The sequence below is a fragment of the Trachypithecus francoisi genome, unplaced genomic scaffold, assembly GCF_009764315.1.
Source record: "Trachypithecus francoisi isolate TF-2019V2 unplaced genomic scaffold, Tfra_2.0 Lachesis_group0, whole genome shotgun sequence".
Lineage (NCBI taxonomy): Eukaryota > Metazoa > Chordata > Mammalia > Primates > Cercopithecidae > Trachypithecus > Trachypithecus francoisi.
This window is the reverse complement of record NW_022681453.1, coordinates 42,560,568-42,568,014: the sequence shown is the minus strand read 5'-3', so window position 1 is coordinate 42,568,014 and position 7,447 is coordinate 42,560,568. Positions and strand designations below refer to the sequence as shown.

The window sequence follows — 7,447 nt, the reverse complement described above, 5'->3', positions numbered from 1 at the left end:
AGGATACAATGTATAAACATTGGGGATTGGCTTTTTGCCCTCAACGTAATTCTCTGGAAATTCAGCCTGGTTGCTTTATGTATCAATACTTCATTCCTAGCATTTCACTGCATATACACTATTATTTGTTTACCCATTCTCCACTGAAGGACATCTGGATTGTTTCCAGTTCTTAGCTATTGTGAATAAAGCTGCTATAAACATTCACATACAGGAATTTTAGTAAACATAAGTTTTCACTTCTCTAGGATAAATGCCCAAGGGTGCAATTGCTGGGTCATATGGGACTTGCATGTTTAGTTTCTTAAGAGACTGCCAAACTGTTTTCCACAGTGCCTGGACCATTTTACATGCCTATCAGCAATTTATCAGTGATTCAGTTCCTCCTAATCCTCGGAAGTCTTTGTTGTTCTCACTATTATTTTAACCGTTCTGATAGCTGTGTAATTATATCTCATTGTGGTTTTAATTTGAATTTCTATAATGGCCAATGATGTTGAATATCTTTTCATGTGCTACTCAGAATCTATATATCCTCTTTGGTGAAATGTCTGTGTCTTTTGCCCATGTGCAAATTGGGATTGCATGTTCTTTTGACTTTGGGTTTTGACAGTTTTTAAGCATGTTCTAAATACCAGTCCTTGGTTGGATATGTGGTTTGCAAATATTGTCTTCCATTCTGTAGGTCAGGTGATAATTTGAAACACTTATTTAAATCTCTAGAGTCTGTTACTAAGAATCTTCTGTGATTACTAGGGCTGACTAGGGGTACCTTCAATTAAACAGTCGTCCAGCAGGGTTAAAATGAAATACGCTACCCATCATATCAATGTGCTAGAGTGGAACAAACCCAAGGTTCAAAGTTGAAGATCATGGGCTGGGCACGGTGGCCGATGCATGTAATCCCAGGTACTCCAGTGGCTGAGGGACAAGAATCGCTTGAACTCAGGAGGTGGAGGTTGCAATGAGCCGAGATCATGCCACTGCACTCCAGCCTGGATGATAGAGCGAGACTCTGTCTTTAAAAAAACCAAAGACAGTTGAAGATCATGGTTCTAGTCCTGGCTTTGTCACTAAGTGTTATAAGATCTCTCTGGGCCTCAGTTTCTTCATTTGTAAGAAAGGATCAGGCATATTATCTAAACTACTATCTTGTTCTACCATTCTGTGATTCTCAGTTTAGAAGATAAGCTGAATAGAATGAAGCTAATTGTCCTATTATGGCAAAAATACTAACATGTAGGTTTGAAAACAACCGAGAATGGAATACTTTTCCTTCTTTATTAGTGAGAATATGCTAAAATATCACAGTGCAGCATGACCTTTAGAATTCTCTTGCCTTTGCCTTTCCTGGTGGTGCCCAACAAATGCATCTCAGAGTTTGCTATTTTATTGTATAGAACCTTGTAGCAGTTTAGGTGATAGATTTGGAGTCTAACAATGCCCTACCACTAAACTGGTATATGTGCAATTGGAAAATTACTTAGCCACTATAATCCTCACTTGCCTTTTTTTTTTTTTAATTTGGTGATAATCGTGGCACTTAGCACACAATATTTCTGTGAGAATAAAATGAGATGATCCATGTAAGTGCTCAGCACTCATTCATTTCCCACTAGCACACAGTAAGTGTTCAATAAAAATTATTAGCAGCTGTTGGGGCTGCTGCTGTTATTACACTAAGTGGTATGGTTTGGCTCTGTGTCTCCACCCAAATCTCATCTTGAATTGTACTCCCATAATTCCCATGGATTGTGGGAAGGACCCGGTGCAAGATGATTTGAATCGTGGGGGTGGTTTCCACCATACTGTTCTCATGATAGTGAATAAGTCTCATGAGATCTGATGGTTTTATCAGGGGTCTCCGATTTTGCATTTCTCTCATTTTTCTTTTGCTACTGCCATACAAGAAGTGCCTTTTACCTCCCACCATGATTCTGAGGCCTCCCTGGCCATATGGAACTGTAAGTCCAATGAAACCTCTTTTTCTTCCCAGTCTTGGGTATGTCTTTATTGGCAGTGTGAAAACGGACTAGTAGACTGAGTTACCCCAAATACTAAGGTGCAGCCCCTAAGAAGCAGATAGAGGGCTCTTAGGAAGGGGAGGGCTTTCTTTGGTTTCCTAACTTTTCTAAAGCAGAATGTGGCTCTCAGCTGATGAAACCAGCATTAACCATTGTACAGGTTATTATTACATTTGCCACTCACAAAAATGGCAAATGAGGAATATCAGATACAGATACAAAAGATACAGATCTTTTGCAATTAATGTTCTTCTCACCTTGCCTTTTTCAAACCCCAGTGAGCTACTCTAAGATCTCTCCCTTCTTTCATTCCAAGGTCCCAAGACCTTTCCTCGTAGTCTCCTTTGCGGTCTCTCCTCTCTGGTCTCTGGATAAGAGCTTTGTTAGTTAGGTCAATTCATCCTTGCTAATTCTGTTCTCATTTTCATTTCCTTATGTCCTGGACTCTACCCATTTACAAGTGCTCAGGAGCTAAGTGGGCAAGAATAATTCCTTCTTGGAAGCAGTGGTTAATGTTTCAAATATGTATAACTTAATATCTTTTCTTTATATCACTGCCACATAAAATATTAGCCATAAGCAGAGGGACAGCTTCTAAAAACGCTGACACTATGACACAAACAGCTTTCAAACTATTCCTCCTTTAAAAAATCTCAAAGGAATTTTTCCCACCAAATTGTAACATTCACTACCTGCCTGAATGAACAGAACCATTGGCAAGAATTGGCATATTGATGCTTTGTTAAGATTCTCATTCATTTCCTACTTGATTTCTTACATTTCCAGGCTGATTACTTTCCATTCCAGAAATGCAGTTATTTTTTCTCTACATGGCTGCTTGTTTCTTTTTACACCTGTACAATAACTGCTTCTTATTGCCAAGGGGTTATATCATTAATTTAAAGACAACAGCACTAAGTCCTGTGGATTTTTCAAAGCAGAAGTTTTATTTCTCGGAAAGTTAAATTCTTCTTTCTTTTAATGGAATTAGTGAGTCAGAATCATATTACACATTTTTTTTCTTTCCAGAACTATGATGACACAGGTAATTTGATTAAACTAAGAAGCTCAATTCATGTCACCTGTTCTGTTATAAATGTATCAGTACAAGTGGGAAAATAATTTTATTGAAAATATTAAATTTGGCTGGGCACAGTGGCTCAAGCCTGTAATCCCAGCACTTTGGGAGGCCGAAGCGGGCGGATCACGAGGTCAGGAGATCGAGACCATCCTGGCTAACACGGTGAAACCCCGTCTCTACTAAAAAAATACAAAAAACTGGCCGGGCGCGGTGGCAGGCGCCTGTAGTCCCAGCTACTCGGGAGGCTGAGGCAGGAGAATGGTGTGAACCTGGGAGGCGGAGCTTGCAGTGAGCTGAGATCCGGCCACTGCACTCCAGCCTGGGCCACAGAGCGAGACTCTGTCTCAAAAAAAAAAAAAAGAAAAGAAAGAAAATATTAAATTTGGTGCAGGTTGCTTTTAGATGTCATTCTTGTCTGTCATGTAGGACCTTGTCATCCATTGATTTGCCCTGGAATTGGGATGTTTATGAATCAAAAAATGCATAAAGGGTGGCTACTGAACATGTCTTTAATGAAGAATGCAAATAAGCATGCAGTCCTTGCCAGCAAGGAGCTTACTACCTATTTGGAAATGCAAGGAATATACACAATGACGTTGAATTAGAATAACAGGAGTTGGTAAAATCTAAGACAACAAAAAAGAAAATCTACCATGCTGTGTACAAACAAGAGCCAAATATTAGATGGAGACCGACAGTTATTGGAGGGAGAGAGAGATGCTGAAGGCTTATTAAGAATAAGAGTTATCCTTTTAAATTTTTTGTATAAAACTGCATCTTCTTTATTTTGCATACTTCAATTTCAGAACAAAATAAACAAAAAACCCATAATATGCAACATCCAATCCTGTTGTGAAATTAGGGAGGGAATGGGAGTAGAGGCCCTTGTTTCCTGCCTTAGACACAAGGACAGGAGAGAATAAACACAAGACATCAGCAGAGGCAGCCAGGTAAGACAGGACCACTCAAGGCTGCAGTGGGAGCCATGGGGACACTATTCAGAGGGTACAGGTTTCTAAGTATAAACTCCTAATCTACCTCCCTGCAAGACACATCCTCATCGCCCTTGAATGAGGAGGGAGGATTGTATCAGGAACAGCAGCACTGGCTTCCTGTGCTGCCACTTTATCTTCATCAATAGCTAGACCTAGGTTGTTCATGGTAGATGCTATTAGAGTAGGTCTAGGAATCCTCAGGAGAGAAGTCAGAAGAGAGCCCCACAGTTTCAAACAGCAGCACCACCAGGTCTTTGACAGCTTCGTCGTCCTTGTCTGCCTCAGCCTTCTGCTGCAGTGTCTCCACAGTAGGTTGGTCAAGGTTGATCTCCAGGTACTTTTTGGCCATCATGTAGCCCATCGTAGAGTTGTCTCAAAGTGTCTGAGCTTTCACAATCTACTTCACATTTGCTGTTCAGCTGTAGGTGCCAGTCACAGTGCAGCAGGATGAAGAAACAGACTATTGGAGATTGTCATTTTCTCAATCTTCTTATTCAAGATTTCTTTCAGGAGCTTGCAGAGGTTCTCAAACTTTGCCTTGCTCTCCTCCATTTTCTTCTTCTCCATCCTCAGGTAGCCTAAGACCCTACTAGGTAACAGACCAGGCTCTTTCCACCAAACTCATTGAGCTGCCGCATGCCATGCTCAGCAGTGAGCTTGGTCATATATACTGCCTCAAAGCCTTGCTTCCTCACTCATTCCACAAAAGCAAAGTTGGCCACCTGCTCTTTGCTCTTGCCAGTGATGTCATAGATGGACTTCCCGTCTCCATGTGAGAGACATGCTCTGACAGAGATGTCATCTCATCTCCAGACTGGGTGGTGTGATAGTGTAGCAGCTCAGACAGGCATCACCAGTTCATAGAGTCCTCCTGGATTCCAACCTTTAGATTTTTAGAGAATTCCTCGTAGAATTTCTTATAACATTCCTTATCTTCTGCCAGCTCAGAAAAGAGCTCATGGCACTTCCCAAGAGTGTTTTTGTGTGGACTTTCAGGATTCTGCTCTGCTGGAACACTTCTCGGGAGATGTTTAGGGGCAGATCTTCAAAGTCAACCACACCACAGATAAAGCTGAGATACTCTGGTGTCAGCTCATCATAGCACATGCCGGACATAGAGGCTGATGTTTTTCTTTTTTCTGTTGTTCTCAAAGAGGTCAAAGAAAACCTTACTATTTTCTCAGAGAGGTCAAAGAGAGCCTGATGAGGGATGAATAACAGTGCCCTGAATTCCAACTGACCCTCTACAGAGATGTGCTTGACTGGCAAGCAGTCTTCCCAGTCACTGGCGAGGCTCTCATAGAATTCTCCATACTCTTCCTGGGTGATGTCATCAGGCTTTCTGATCCAAATGGGCTTGGTCTTATTTAGTTCTTCCAGATCAATGCATTTTTGTTGTTGTTGTTGTTGATCATCTTGGTTTTCTTTTTCTTATCCTTGTTATCCTCTGTTATCCTCACCTGAACCCACATCTTCAATCTTGGGCTTTTTCTCATCATCTTTATCATCCTCTTTCTCACCTTTTTTTTTTTTTCTGCCTTATCATCACTGACTTCCTTCACTCATTCCTTCTCCAAACAAAGGGTGATGGGATAGCCTGTAAACAACGAGTGTTTCTTTGACCTCTCTCTCTTACAAATACTCTGTCTGGTCTTCCTTAAAGTGGAGGATCACTTTGGTGCCTCTGCTAATGGGATCAACATGGTCAGCACATATAGTTAAGAAACTCCTAGTATAAGACTCCCAGGCATAGTGTTCATCATCATTGTGCTTTATGATCACAACCACTTTTTCTGCCTCCAGGTAGGCAGCATAAAAGCCAACACCAAATTGCCCAGGCCTGGAAATGTCTGCACCAGCCTGAGGAGCCTCCATAAATGCTTTAACACAAGATTTGGCAATAGTTCCCAAATTGTTTATGAGATCGGCCTTGGTCATGCCATTGCCTGTGTCTACCAAATTAGGGTGTGTTCCTGAGGGTTGGTGATGATGTCAATTTTCAGCTCTTTACCACTGGCTAACTTGGAAGGTCCTGTGAGGTTCTCAAAGCAAATATTGTCCAAGGTATCAGAAGCATTAGAGATCAACTCCCATATGAAAATCTCTTTGTAGTAGCAGGTATTGATGATGAGAGACATGAGTTGGGCAATTTCTGCCTGAAAGACGAAAGTCTCCATCTCCTCTACACGGTGCATCTCCTCAGGCATCTTGAAAAGAAAAGACTAACAAGTGCTAGTGAACAAGGTGGGCTGGAACTGTTCAACATGCACATGACCCCAAAGCTGCATGGGAGTGACTCAAGAGCAAAAGTTGCCTTTTAATGAGTGGCTATTACCTGCCAGGCATTGTGGTAGGCGTTTTATACTTGATATGTTTCAATTTAGAAAAAAACAAATGTATGGTTATTTTTAGATCTACTTTTCACAAGAGGACAATGCTGAGACTTTTAAAATAAATGTTAGTAAGTGGTCCAGGTGAAATGTGAACCCAGACATATTTGGTTGCAAAGCCTGGGTTCTGTTGGCAACCTATACTTTATAAAAACATGTCAGGCAATGGGTAGGAGGATTTGATCTGATTATTGAAAAAGTAGTGAAAGATGAAGTGAGAAAGAGGCAGAGAGTTAAGGAAGGAGGAAGAAGAAATGAGAACATTTTAGGCTACAAAACTAGCATGAGAATGGGGGCAAAAATATATATAAACAGTGTTTGACGAATAATGCGTATATGGATTTGCTTCGATCAAATGTAGGGGATGCTTACAAATGTGCCTAATGGCATAGTCTCTGGATTTTTAATTTGGTTTAAATTCAAGCTCATCCATTTATACGTGACCTCTCCTAGGCAGATTACAACATCACATAGAATAGTTGTGATTATTTAAAGAGCTAGTACAATTTAGGTGCTGGTAATACAGATGTTTTCAGTATGTGACAATTCATCAAGTGGTACAATTATGTGTGCTTCTTGGTATGTATATGTCAGAAAAAAAATTTTTTTGTAAAAGGAGCTAATGCATGTGTAAGCATTCACTGAATGTTAATTTATTATTCTTAATGTATTCAGGACAGTGAGATATTAGAATGAGATCTTAGCCGAATGTTGGAGCATTGTAAAGGGCCTCTTACCTGAAGAGGGTCAAAGAAAGATTGGAAAGATGGAGATATATTCACAGTGTTGTTTAGGAAGCTTGTCTTTGTCTCAGTGTATAGAATGAATTGGAATTACAGAAGGACATAGAGCAGTGAGACCAATGAAAAGATTTTGTTGTCACACAGAAGTCCAGTAATATGGTCCTCAGGCAAGTGATGGTGAAAAAGAGAGATTCCACGAAGGAAAAATCAATAG

At 40.6% G+C, this 7,447-nt stretch overlaps 1 pseudogene; it reads right to left on the bottom strand.

Moving 5' to 3' along the window:
• Window positions 1-4,134: 4,134 nt before the first annotated feature.
• Window positions 4,135-6,307, bottom strand: LOC117076486 (annotated as a pseudogene).
• Between the last annotated feature and the right edge of the window lie 1,140 nt (window positions 6,308-7,447).